Source organism: Argopecten irradians, chromosome 1, assembly GCF_041381155.1.
Source record: "Argopecten irradians isolate NY chromosome 1, Ai_NY, whole genome shotgun sequence".
Classification (NCBI taxonomy): domain Eukaryota; kingdom Metazoa; phylum Mollusca; class Bivalvia; order Pectinida; family Pectinidae; genus Argopecten; species Argopecten irradians.
The window spans coordinates 17,535,935-17,551,351 of NC_091134.1; the positions used below are offsets into that span (position 1 = coordinate 17,535,935).

At 38.0% G+C, this 15,417-nt stretch overlaps 1 pseudogene; it reads left to right on the forward strand.

Moving 5' to 3' along the window:
- The first annotated feature begins 1,470 nt into the window (after positions 1-1,470).
- LOC138319378 (lysophospholipid acyltransferase 5-like) overlaps positions 1,471-15,417 on the forward strand; it is a 54,273-nt pseudogene continuing 40,326 nt past the window's right edge.

Sequence of the window (15,417 nt, forward strand, 5' to 3'; positions counted from 1 at the left end):
CAATTTATTCAAATGAATGACCTTGATCTGCATTCAAAGTCACAGGATTCAAAAAGGTTGAAATCTTTAAACGACTTCTTGTGAATAGCTAAGATGCCTAGAGACTTGATATTGGGCCTGTGACATGTTGTGATGAAAGGCTACCAAGTTTATTCAAATGAATTGTCTTGACCTTCATTCAAGGTCACAGTGGTCATATAAGCCAACATCTTTCAAAGACTTCTTGTGAATAACTAAGAGGCCTAGAGGCTGGATATTGGATTTGTAGCATGGTAGGGATCCGGGGAACTTCATTCATGATCTAATTCATCAAATATATCAGAACCTGAACTTCGTCTATTAAAAGAGTTCTTTTGTATTGTCTTAATTGCTTGCCACTAGTACATTCTTTGATGTGTTGTATTATAATGCCAATACTCAGAAAACCGGTAAGGCCCATTGACCACTTGTTTTTTTTACATACTGGGGTCTAGCTTGAACAATACAAGGCTAACGTCAAAATTTATAATGACGGTTTTTGGGAAAGCAGCTGATATAGTACAAGAATGGTCCATTATGAAGTTCCTTTCAAGGTTGCACACTCTGTAGAAGGTTGTAATATAAACAAAAGATCTTCATATCAATGGTAAAAATCACTGCTAACATATAACCAAACATTAATGTTATATCATACACACATGTACAGGTATGTTATTACATAATGTAATGGCTTGATAAACTACAGAAGGGATGCACATGCTTCTAAATTAGTACAACCACCTAACACGTACGTGTATTAGCTTGTGTTTTGTTGTTGTATTTTTTTTAATAATACACATGTACAATGCAATAGATAGGAAATGGTAAACTTCCTATCACCTGCCTGTTTTTCACACGATAGTTGATATACCGAAAACCTATACAATGAGGTTGGATTACATTGTTTGAATATATTCTAGAGCTGAAGTTGGTCTGTTCGTTTTATGCAGTGTACATTATTTCACTAATATCTCAATCACAAGTGTTACTTTTGAAAGTTGAATAGGAACCACAGGCGTTTGGATCTATAGACATTTCTACAGATTGTGTCGAAACAAAATTGTTTTTTATGAAGATGTGCTAGAAATGTGGTTTTATAGCCGCTAAAATTTAGCTTGCCAACCTTTTCGTATGTAGTACCATGTAGAGTATGAATTTTATCGTTGTTTTTTATCTAGACCTCTAAAACGTCTAAACATGGTCTTGGGGCACTCGTCTGGTGGGTCCATGGTTATATAATCTGTAACTAATATCTCAGATCCCTGTGATCCTCGATACTCCAGATGTTCCGATCACTTACGATCTTTACACCCCTAGACTATCTCATAATAAAACTGGGGGCAACAGAACTGTTAATGCAGTTCCTTGATGTACACCAAATGGGCCACTGTGGTTGACTGTGAAACCGGATACGTGGTGAAAATCATATTTCCCGCGCGATTATACTAATGAAAAGAGAACTCTTCTGTGTATTGTGGTAATTTTCGATAGAAATGGCGTCAAAGGAGGAAGGATTGATGCAGACGCTTGCTGTCACACTTGGCTCTACTGAAAGTCCGCTACGTTTTATTCTCTCGCAATTGCTCGGTGAGTTAACATTTCCATACTGTAATCAAGTATGTATTGCCAAAAACTGTTGACTTGATGTGTTGAACACGCAGAAAGCGGACATTGGAACATGCTCTGTACATACGTGACACTGATAGGCATGCTTACATAAAAACAAGTGAACACGTTGTCAAAATGTCATTTACAATATACCCCGGAAAACTGCATGTGATATTTCAGTTTATTGATTTCTGTGCAAGTAAAATGTTACGAAACGTTTTCGTGTATATGATGGAAGATCTTCATGGTCTATTGACCTCGGATACGCTTGACTAGACCGAATGATTCTGTCTCTAAAATGATTTTTGTTTATTGATATGTTCATTAACAAATCAGAGATACAAAATAATAAAAAGGTTCATTTTAAGAGACAGAATCATTCGGTCTAACGCTTGACCTGTGACGTTGTTTACAATGCGTTCACCATGCAGGTCAGGTGTTGACTGATGACCGAAAGACGACACGTTTAATGAAATATCGATATTGAAATTCAATAAGAATACTTGTAGATTCATATGTTACATCTATTTCCTATTGGCAGCAGGCATCTGGTAGCAGCTGATTCTCCCTTTATAAATTTTAATATTGACCTACCCCTACTTTATGGACATTGTATTTTTCCAAAACCAGATGCAGTCGCCTGTGATTAGGCCTAATAGCAATATTCTGTCGCTGAAAATGTAATTGTTATGGCCAACTTTGTAAGGGTGACATCAGATCAATAGATATAGTGTAAGAGATTGTTTTTCTGACATGTTTTGTGTGCACATTGACCCAGTTTCAGAAATGAAATGTTGTCTGTTTAGACTTGCTCAAGTCCGAGGTGACCTATATAAATATTGTGTTTACAACTGTGACCTGTTCATAAACCACGGAACCATGTAACCTGTTACCTTTTATCGAAGTCTTTAAATATACCGTAGGCATCTCTGACCCATTTGAACCATGGAACATTTCAAATAAGAATTTTCCCAATGACTTATATTCAGAAAAATATGGTATAAAACCTTATTTTGGATGTTGTTTTAAACAAAGATCACTGAATTTTGGAGTTTTTATTTGTAAGGTCCATGTGTCAGCATCTTATTTGATGTTTGTGTTTGGGGAATATTATTTGTCAAAGTTAATTAAATGAATATTATTGAAAATGCTCCATACGTAACATCTGTGTTGTGTATAATCAAATAATATTAGATCTCGATATTGAGAAACTTCTGATGGGCAATACCAAGATCTAATGCCCGACCCCTATATGATGAGTCTTCGCAAGTTACACCCCTGAATTAGAGCGGAATTAGTTTGACGCTTAATTACGAAGTGAAAACTAACCAGAATGTCAAAAAACATGTATAGCGTGAATCAGTAGTTATCCATGAACACATCCTGGTATAAGAATAGGTATGACATAATATAAATCCACGGAATAATCGACATTTTAGAGCTGACCCATAGCAATCAGGTTCAGCGCTGTTAATCAAGGTTAAATCCTATTCAAAGTTTTTTCACTTCTGGTTTATCAAGTTATAGCACGGTGTATCAAATGGAAAGATAATATTAACAGTGGTAACCAAGGTTGCTTATATGCACGGAAACAAGTATTTTTTTAACAGTTCTGATTAATTCTGGAAATATTTAAGTAAATTAATGCATTTTAGTCAAAATACTACAAGAAATTATGTAGATAAGGATATTTTTTCTTTCCGTCACCATTCCGTACTTTGTAACTACGGAGTAAAAATGGCGACCGGGTAGACTTACAAATAGTGGTGGGGGTAAAGAAATGTCTTAATTCAGTATAAAAGTGCAATAGTGACGTTTTGTATTTCGGATTTAACATAATTTGGGATAATTCTTTCAGGATGTGAAAGGTTAGTGTAAACACAACTTGAAATTTTGAATTTATATCGAGCCTATTTCTGCGCCGTGTGAATCCTGCCTCGATTGTTAGAGGTTAGACACGATGTAATGATCAAAAGTGTCTCGTCGTGCTATACCTCTAACATTGTTGGAGTATGTTGTGTATTGATTTTACATATTAATTAATCGATAGAATGGTCCAGTGTATGTATGAATTTCATAAACATATTTCTTGGTCTGATGGCGATGTTTCCTATGGAAGGAAATATGCTACTTAATTACCATGTATATATACACTGTATAGAGACTGATTAGCTGAATTATTGTGTACATTGATAGTTGAATGACCTGAATTATACCTAAGGAAGCAAGAGTTCAAAGATCAATAGTATCGTATTAGAGTCAGTGAAAACAAAAACGTACTATTTCATTTTCTTTGGAGTTTAAAGATCAGCGAATGCATATTTTGAAAACTACATATGTAAAAAAAAACTTGGCCAATCTTTGAAATAATGAAATTTTTTGAAATTTTTGTTTATAATTCATTTTATAAACATTATAGCCATGGTGATAGTTGTATCATGAAAGCAAAATTTTCATTATCCTCTAAAAGGTGAAAGTAGAGAAAATTAGGATAAATACATTACTGGATTCTGATTTCACTTTGGTCTGGCAGTACTTGATAAGAATCATCTCGTGTTTTATTCAGTTTTAAATCTTTCTAATTAATTAAGTTTGCTGTGAAAAATTACTTTTAATATATTTTCTAGAATAAAAAAGAGCAGATGTTCTAGAGAAAACACTAAAAGCCTGTGTTGTCTCAAAATGTTAGTACAGATAATGAAGGGCAGGTCATATAATGACTCCAGGCAATCAGCCAGACCTAGCACGGGATGGACTGTCATGATATCTAGTGTATAAGTACATCTATATATACTTATATAAAGTATAAATCACATTATAGACATGATAAGCTGTTGGCCAGTCTCCCAGGTTTCTTAAAACTAGGTTTTGGTTTATTTCATATTCTATTAGTAACCTCAGTTATAAAGAGCATATATGCCATATTAGAAGGTTTTAGCGGTCAATTAATAAAAGCTGAAGTTCTTAGAGTAAACTACAGACTTAAATTAATTAGGCCTCTTGAAAAGGACAGCTGCCCTATCTGTGGTACTCTGGATGTCCACAAATCCTTTACATATCCTTGAAAAAAACAATTGCATCGTATATCCAACCAGCAAACATCAACACCATCCATGTCCCTGATTAAGGCTAATAAATCTGAGGTCTGAGTTGTTAAAAAGAAGATTAAGATTAGCTAATACCGTATTTTCCTTATAAAGAGCGCCTCCTTTAATAAGGGTGCCCCACGTTTTTTGCTGAAAAAAATAAGCTAATTTCATACAATTTTTGTGTCAGATTGTAACGATTTGTCTTTGCAGATGCTAATAAAATACATGTCACATCAATCTGATGCTTAACAGATATCCGATCAGCTTGTATAAGCACTAAATTTATTGCATTGGATAACTTAGGACATCTTTACCAAGTGTTTACACATAGAAACAGCAAGAATGCCATGTTCAAAACAAAACGTGTCACTTGAATGCCCCACACACGTGTATGGATGAAACAGCAAGAATGCCATGTTCAAAACAAAACGTGTCACTTGAATGCCCCACACACGTGTATGGATGAAGACTAACTGGCAACAACATTTTAACGATGTCTAGAAAGGTTTTATGAATACTTATTGTATATCTATGATAAAGGTTTTTAAATAAAGAAGAATGTTATAATTTCTAAGAATTTTATTGTGTGCCCCATGTTGGTATTTTCCATCTGCCACAAAACGAAATTAGCAATCGAAATCACCGTCCGCCATTTTGTGTACGCATGGTAAACAAACATGCTACCATGGAATGCCAAAATTCCCTGAAACAGACATATTTAACCAATGTTTAATACTTCTGGTGCATACATTTCATCATAATTATGTAATTTCAATACTTACTTGACTTCAAAACGTAACTTTGTTAAAGTAAGTTTCAGAAAAATACGAAACTAAAAGCAAGATGACTATAGTCTGTTTCAGAAAAAAAACATCTAAAAATGGTCTCAAATAACGGCGCCCCCCTCGGCCATTTACCCGCACCCGGCGCCCTCATTAGGGATTATAGGGAAAATACTGTAGTGGAATATTTATATCTTATTTGTTAGATGAATTAGCTACAACAGCCCAAAATTCTATACCAGTTCAGTATAACCTGCATTAGTGACCACCTCTGTATAAAGACCAACCGCTTAACTAGACCACTTTCTTTTGGTACCTTATGAGTGAGTAATGACCAAATTTTACACAAAATGACCTATACTGGGACCCATCCAGTAGTCATGATGGAACAGTAGTCGTGATTGTGTGCATATCTTACTGTGCGTCCAGATTGCCGAATGTCTGGTACTATTGATGAATATACAAACAATTAAATGTTTCTCAAATCATGACTACTGTTCCTTCATGATTACTGGTTGGGTCCTAATATATTTATATAAAAAAAACATACATGTGGATATAAAGACTGTTTCTAGACAGGTTTGACTGTACATATTGTTCAGGATATAATGACTTACTATCATTACCATTCAACAAGTTATTTCCATATAAAGTGCTGAGCTATAAAATTGAAATTTAAGAATTTTCTTTAAAATCCATATTGAAATTCTTACGAGATGGGTACTTGATACTGACACATGTTTACGATATGCTTTCTATGAATAATTTGAAAGCATGTGTTCTTTAATGCAAGATATCAGGTACATGAGATCCAATGTTATAATCAGTTACTAGGTACACATATGTATGCAGTTTTTAAAAATACCAATACTTTTACAGTGTAACATTATCAATCACAAAAGGTCATCAGTGATAATTAACATGTAATGATACTGTCTTAAAGGTTACTTCATGTAGCCAAAAGTTATTATTAAGTCTGGGTAATAAGTAAAAAAACATCTCTTCTGCAAAATAAATATGGAGTAGTTATATAGTTTCAGTTTCACCACGAGGACCTAATAATAAATTAGTAGCAATAGTTTCCTTGCTGCATGTAAATGCATTACTGCATTAAATGCATCATTTCTAAAATTATATCGTCATTATATGCACATATATTATTTTAATTATGATATATTTTTGTTTGTAAATTAATTTTCTGTCAGATTAAAATTTTAGATCACCTTAATTTGGAATTATACTGTCCCCTAGTAGAACCTTATGCAAGTTATGATTTTGTTTGTAGCTAATTTTACATGCCTTGGTGTGTAATAAAATTTTAAAGAAACTTAACTGAGGAGATGGACTTTTGCAAATTAATCTTATTCACAAAATTGAATTGTGAAAGAAAGTTGGTTCATATTCAGATGAAGTAAAAATGTGTTCGAGGCAAATAAAACATTGGCATGTGTTACACTGACAGACAACTGTTAGATAAAAGATAATATGATGTACATATACAGATGATTAGATTGACTGGATCTGATTCCAGTGGGTGTACTTTTATCTTCACTGGAACATTTAACTTACACATGTAGTGTGTGTATTGATAATTATCTGATAATAAGTTTTGAAAACTCATGTAACCAACACCGCCCTCCTGAAAATGAAATGTTACTTAGTAAAGCTATTTCATTTTGTCAGATTAAGTAAATTACTTATCATTAATTACCTCTATAAATGGGGCATGCGTGACATTTTGTGTGATGAGATGTGATCATTTTTGGATAAAGTGTTGGTTTTTTTTTTAAATGATTTAAAAGCTTTTTGAAGAAAGTACCATTTTCATAGAAATTGACAATGGACGGATGATAAATACTGGGCAAATAAACTGTATGGTTATATAGGGTCACCAATGTGATAATTGTACATTATCAATTGATTTTAGCACTGACAACAGGTTGATACTACAAGATGCACAAAACCCTGAGTCCTTAAATGACCTCTACAAGGTGAATTGTACTAAAGTTTCAGTTGGATTTTCAAGGTGATGATTGATATGGATAGTGTATCATAGGGATGGTGTAGCCTTCAGCAGATAAGTTTTGATAAGATAGATGGTAGGTAGTGTTTACTCATTGATATCGCAGTCTGAGTAACAAGATTCAGACCATCCCAAGGTCATATCCTTATAATACTAGATTACTCAGATTAGGACTGCTAAGGTTATATGGCCCAATAATACACTAAGTAGGACTTTCTAAGGTCATATTCTGATCATACATGGAATAGGATATTTAAAGGTCACATCCTGTTGATACACTAATTAGGACATTCTAAGATCACATCCTGTTGATACACTGATTAGGACATTGGTCACATCCTGTTGATATGGTGATTAGGACATTCTAAGGTCACACATCCTGTTAACTTGTGTAACGTGATCGGGTCTATCTTTCGATAGACTACACCAAGTGAGAATCTGGTCTTGGTAACAGACCACTTGTAAGTGTCACTGGTCTACTCCTGGTACATGCGGAGTATAGATTTCTTCAGCCTTTGGTTACAAGGCCCTCAAGGTTTTGTAATTGTTTTTGTACCACTCAGTAATATAACAAATGCCAGATAAACAGTTAATTGTAATTTATTAATAAGACAAATAGATAAACAGAGTACGAGTTCGTGATACACTTTTGTCTACGACAGGCCACAATGTTCTCTCTCACGTAATACTCATTACAATGTATTTTCTACTAGATACACCACAAATAATATATTTAATTAGTTAGATAATGATAATAACTCTCTTAAATGACGTGCGCTATCTTTCTAGCCTCAATCAATGTTCCTGGTAGCGAATGTAAACAATACGTAATTCAGGGGAAACCCCGACTATAAATAACCTACCGTACCGGTATAAATATATTACATAACAAGTATTGTTCCCTAGGAGAAATAGAGAGTGAGTCACGCCCGAACCTGGTCAACGGTTCCGAGCCCTATAAAATTCCTGCTACTCTCATCGGCTGCTGGGTCGTGACTGGCGTTTCAATACAAATGTCCCGAAAGCTACGGGACATGTCCCGAAATATCCTCGTGCCGGGACCGTCATCTGATTGGCTACTAGTTACGCAATGACGACATCCGGTAGTGACATGCGCAGAGGCCACTACCGGCGAAAAGCATGTTGTCAACAATCAGTATTGATACCAGTTGATTAAAATACTAACAACAACAATATATTGCGACTCACAAAAGCAACACATGCAGCGATGGTTCACAAACGATGTACTAGACTGAGGTATAACACAATTTCTCATTGACAACAAAATATATACAATGTATCGACTCATAATTCGCACTCGTACCACTCGTCTGTCACACTTCAAGCTTACTGAAACACCGTAACTCATTCTCGATTCTCGCACAGTTTTATATACAGAAGACATCGTGTAATGTGAATAACACGTATGTGGTATAGCGTGAACCACCTAACGTTACATTACCCCCAACGCACTTAAATGTCCGCCCCGGACATGGCACTTTATAAATACAATATATACACTTGAAGTATCACCAGAACTTTGATATCCTAGAATAAGTATTTACAATACAAATGTAACTCTTGGCATAACAATATAATGTAACGATACAACTCTTCTGGAAATCTTGGAAATTCGCACATAGACATATTCAAAATCTGTTAATAAACAGCTCACTCATGACTCACAAAGTGATATTTATACTCACATATTATCACATGTTTTACACAAATATATAAGACTCATCAAATACTAATAGTCTTGTACTCTCTTATTAAACTGTAATATTGATTTACATAATAAAAATACAGTACATTTTTCTCTTGACAGTCCTGGATGTCTCCAGCTTCTCTTGACTTGTCCATTATTCTTCAGTTGCTGTGCTTGATGCTCCTTCATCCTCGAGCTTCCTCACCATTGGTCAGTCATCCCGGATAATGCTGATGAACTCCTTCTAGACGTCAATGCGGACTGGGTTGCTTCCCTGGTTCCCAACGTCTGTCAGTTTGGAATAGTAAACTGACAGTTCTCCTCCAACATCTACCTCATGTGGCTTCCATTTGGTCCTACCACATGGTCATCTATCTCAATGGTCATTATGGTCCTCTTCATTTTAAAACAAAACCCTGATGGGGTTGTTCCCTAATGCATACTTCTGGTACTGGTTCCCTACGACGATTCGTGGTTCGCAACAGATGCTGACATCAACCACCTCTTTAATCTTATCACTCATGAAATTCTCTTCAGTGTGCTTATGTCCTCAAGGTTCTGTCTGACTCTGGTACAAACCATTTCTTAGCCTCCCCTTTATACGGTTTCAACTTGTTAACATTGACTACTCTAGTTTTGGCATAAGGTCCTCGTTTCACACAATAAACCACATCTGACAGCTGTTTAGTTATGGTGTATGGTCCCTCCCATGGTTTTCCTAACTTTCTACTACCCCCATAGGATTTGTTCTCGTACATCCAAACTCTATCGCCTATCCTAAATTCTGGGTCTGAGGTTTTTAGGTCGTAATACTTCTTCTGTCTGTCACTGGTCAAACGCATCCTATCCCGGGCATGGTCATGAATTTTCCTCATGCGTTCTATCAATTCCTCCACATATTCAGTATTGGCCGTGTTTGTCTCTTTCCCATTCCTTGGTGGTCTTCCATATAGTAAATCCACGGGTAACTCTACCTCTCGACCTAACATCATCATAGCCGGACTCTCCCCCGTGCTCTCTTGTACTGATGATCGATATGCGTACATAACTAGGGGTAGGTATTCCTCCCAATCCTTTTGATTCTTGCTAATTACCTTGCTTAACATATCCTCAATAGTTCTGTTCAACCTCTCGACTAATCCGTCGCCCTGAGGATGGTAAGGCGTTGTACGAGTCTTTTTCATTCCCAGTTTTTGACATAATTCCTGAAACAAGTTGGATTCAAATTGTCTACCTTGATCAGAGTGTATCTGACGTGGTATTCCATAACGAGAGATGAATTCTTTAACTAAAACATCTGCCACCGTGGTTGCCTCCTGGTTGGGTATAGGGTATGCTTCTGCCCATCGGGTGAAGTAATCTGTTATCACCAATACATATCGATTTCCCCTTGGAGATTCTGGGAAATTGACCATAATGTCTAACGCGACTCTTTCCATCGGGACTCCCACTCGATATTGTTTCATCTTCCCCCTAGTGCTTCTCCGTGGTTGTTTTCGTGCCTGGCACTCCTTGCATCGGTCTATCCATCTGTGTACCATACGTGTTAAACCCGCCCAGTAAAATCTCTCTCTAAGGCGAGCGATAGTCTTAGTTAGGCCAAGATGTCCGGCTCCAACCCCATTATGAAGGCTTTCCATGATTTCACTTGTCCAGCTTTTTGGTACTAAAACTTGCCATTCCTCCTCATCTGTCTCCTCCTTTATCCACACCCTGTATAGTATTCCCTCTCTGAACTCTATGCGCTTCCACTGGGCCCAATAACATTTGACCTCCTTTGACCTAGGAGCTACCTCTTTCCACTCGGGCCGTTTCCCACGCCGTTTCCATTCCCACATGTGTTTCAGGTTTGGGTCCCCCTTTTGACCTTCCATCCACTCTTCAGCTGTGTGACCTTGAAACCAGTCGGTGGGTTGTTCTAGTCTTATTTTTCTAATTTTTCTCCTCTCTACTATCTAATGGTTCTTCCGTTTCCTCCAACATCTCATTGGCCTGATCTGGTAATTTCTTGCAAAATTTACAGCTGCCACAGATACGTCTAGATAAACCATCAGCGTTAGCATGTACTCTCCCTGGTCTATGTTGTACTTGGTAATTGTAGGTGTCCAAGACCTCCAGCCATCGTGCTAACTGACCTTCAGGGTTTTTGAACCTTCTAATCCAGTTAAGTGCTCCATGGTCGGTTCGTACTAAGAACTCTGCCCCATATAGGTAGTGATGGAAGTGTTTGACAGCCTCGACCACTGCTAATAGTTCTCTCCTGGTCACACAATACTGCCTTTCTGTTTTGGATAAGGTCCTACTGAAATAGCAAATAGGATGCTCTCCGTCCTCCTGCTGTTGTGATAACACTCCACCAATACCAAACCCACTTGCATCAGTATCTAATATGTATGGTTTCTCGGCATTTGGATACACTAAAACAGGGGAGGTAACTAGCGCCCTTTTTAACTGTGTATAGGCCTGCTGACATTCTTCTGTCCATATGAACTTCATCTCCTTTTCTGTAAGCCTGTGTAATGGTTTTGCTATTGTGGCAAATCCTCTGATGAACTTTCTGTAGTAGCCGACGGTTCCCAGAAAACTTCTCACCTCTCTAACACATTTAGGTTGTGGCCAAGTATCTACCATTTTTGTTTTGGCTGGGTCTGGTGAGATGCCTTTCTCCTGCACCAGATGTCCTAGAAATTTAACTTGTGGTTGTAACAGTTTACATTTCTTCGGAGAAATTTTTAAGCCAGCTGCTTTAATCTTTTCTAGTATTATGTCAAGTCTCTCCAAATGTTGTTCAAATGAGTTTGCAAATATGATGATGTCATCGACGTATATCAAACAGGTGTGCCATTGCTCGTCTCGCAGTATACATTCCATCAGACGTTCAAAGGTAGCTGCCGCGTTACATAGTCCAAACGGCATAGATTGGAACTCATATAGTCCACTAGTAGTGACAAAAGCAGTCTTCTCTCTATCCTGGGGATCAACTTCAACTTGCCAATACCCACTCTGTAGATCTAGCACCGAGAACCAACTGGATCCTCTAAGTGTGTCCAGTGAGTCGTCTATGCGTGGTAATGGGTACGAATCTTTTATAGTAACCTCATTTAGTTTTCGATAATCCACGCAGAATCTCCAGGAGTTATCGGACTTCTTAACTAATACTATTCCACTGGCCCATGGTGATTTTGATGGTGTAATAACGCCTGTCTTCAACATCCTCTGTATCTCAGCCTCAGCATCCGCTCTTTTAGCTAGAGGTATTCTTCTGGGTGCCTGTTTTATAGGTGGCGCTTCACCGGTCTTTATCTTATGTTTTACAATTCCTGTCTTTCCTAGGTCATCTTTGTTCTTGGCAAACACTGTTTGATGTTTGTTTAACAGCCTCGTAACCTCCTTAATTTGGTCATCCTCTAGAGTTGTTTTACAGGCATCTAATACTTGCTCTAGGTGAGCAGGGAGGTCATTATTAAGGTTTTCTTGTTCCTCGCTTATCTGTTGTATATTCCGTATTTTCTCCTCAGGCCCTGTTATTTCTCCCAAATTAACACTCTCTACTTGTTCTGCCCTGATGGTTTCACAGCTGGCTGCAGTGACTTGCTTAGGTATGGTCTGGGGCTTATCAGTCATGTTCATCACCCGTACCGGAATAATGGTTTTTGTAGTGTCAAATACACATCTACCCACTAGGATCCCTTTGTCCTTTAAATATTTACTTCCATTTTCTATAACTGCATCTTTCTCTACTGGGTAATCCCCAACAATTTCTGCCGGAACTATGGCCTCAGTGGCTGCTGGCACCACCACCCTCTCTGCCATTCTGATTCGAAATACTGTTTTTGTTCTCTGACTTTCTAAATGACACGGTACTTCTCGGCCCTTGAAGGTGACAACCTCTTTACCAAGTTTTATCTCGCTATCCTGCCTCTTTAGGAAGTCATAACCCAATACTGCTGGTACCTCTATATCCGCCACGATCATCTGGCATGGCAGTAGATCTCCTTGGATCCTAAGTGGAAAAATGGCCATTCCCATGGGGGTCACTAGCTCTCCATCTGCCATCTTCAATTTTCCGCAGTCTTTTTCTAATGGGGGTTTTACTGCCTCTGGTAAATTCTTATACACCCTACTGTGCAGCACCGATATTGTTGCACCGGTATCGATCAGGCAATCTATATTTTTCTTATAAAGCTCGCCCCATACGAAAAGTCCATCCTGACTGGTTCCTTTTCCGGTTATCTCGAAAACATTGTTGGGTCCCATGACACTACACTCTTCATCGGCTGAGACATGACCCTCTGACTCAGCCATTACTGGTTTAAAGGAAGGCTTTCTGTCTGTCTTGCCTCCTCACCTGACCAACCTTGACTTTGATACCTTTGACCTTGACCTTGGAATCTTTGACCTTGTCGCTGACCTTGACCTTGCGACATATTTCTATGTCCATGGCTCCTATTCTTGCGACAGTCTCGCGCGTAGTGTCCCAGCTTCTGGCAATTATAACAGGTTATTCCTGCTCTACAATCCACTGCCCTATGTCCAGGCTTGTTGCATTTAAAACAATTCCTATCATTCTGGCCTTGAGTATATTTACTTTGCTTGTTTTCATTTTTTTCTTTATCCTCCGTGGCCTCCATTCTCCTCAGTAAATATTCTATCTGCTCTACATTTTCTTTTACTATTTGGGTCAAGTCAGGAGTGGTCTCCTCCTCCTCTACCATTGTACATTGTCTGAGATTGAGGCGCTCAGAACGCCCTTTATTTTGACCTGCTTTGAAAGCCTCATACTTCAATGCCAGGTTCAAAGCCTCATCTACATTTTCTCCACTACCTTGACACACTGCCCATTCCATCTCTCGGTCATTTAAGGCATCTCTGAAATATTTGTACCCCAGACTATCTCTGACCTCAGATGGTGCTGTAGGGTAACCTAATCTAACCAGTCGTTTTACATCCTGGGCCATAGCTACCAATGGTTCCTTGTTTTTCCGTACTCTGGCCTCGACCTGTGCTCGGTACATCTCGCATTGGTTTTTGGGTTCAAACTTAGCTGTAAGTACTGGTACAAGCCTATCAAAATCAGCTAAGTGTTCTTCCTTAAGGTCCCCTAGTATGCTGCGAGCAGGTCCTGTCATACATGAAGCTAGTCTCAAGGCTTTAACCTCTGTTGACCACTGGTTTATAGTTGACACTAGGTTAAAGTGTGCTAGATATTCTGTCCAACTGGTTTTACCATCATAGTTGTCTGGTTTTGAAAATGTTGACCTGGCCACTGTGGTATTATGGGTATCTTGACCTCTGCTTCTAATTGGGCTCATTGGTTTCTCTCCCCTGGGAGCTATACAAATATCCCTAATGGGTGCTCTAGGGTTACCATCCCATTCATCCATCTCTGACTCTGGATATGGGTACCTACTATTCCTCACTTGTCTGTCATAGGAGGGATTAGTCTGTATCTGACTAACAAACTCTGGTCTCGAGTTATATTCATAACCCTGGTTATCATTCTGATCTTCTTGTGAAGTGTAGATTGGTCTCTGACATGGTGAAGGGGGTTCCCTTACATCATTTTCTAAATGGTTTGACTGCTGACCTTCCTCTTGGTTTCTCAGGTCCCTGTGTCTTACCTGGTCATGTTGATTTTCTCTCTCAAGGCTCCTTTCTTCTCGCTGATTGGGTCTGTTTTCCATATTGATGTCCCGATCATTCGAGATTAATAGTGTACTGGTATTATCTGATGTGTCTGGTCTATTGGTCAAAGTCTCTAACTTTTCTAGAACTAAGGACATAGCATTTGTCATACTATTATTTGTCTGGTCTACTGTCTTCCCCAGGTCCTTCATTTCCTTTCCTAATTCTTTAGTAAGGTTCTCAAATTTCCCTTCTAATGTCCTTAAATTCCCTTCTAAGTTTCTGACATTCTCCCTAAGAGTCTGAATTTCCTCCTCTTTTTCATGCTCCTCTTGATAAGGTCTATTTTCACTCTCAACTTGGGTTTCTGAGCTATGGTTGTCAAGTATTCTCTCCTCTGACTCGTCCCTGTATCTTACAGGTTTTCTTATAACCCTTCTATCTTCTCTTATCTCAATAACTTCCCCCTCACTATTTCCCATTTCCTCTTCCTCTATATTTTCTACATTGTCTTTTGGTTTCTGGCCTAAACTATTCCTACTGTCCCTATTTCTCCTAAGGTCT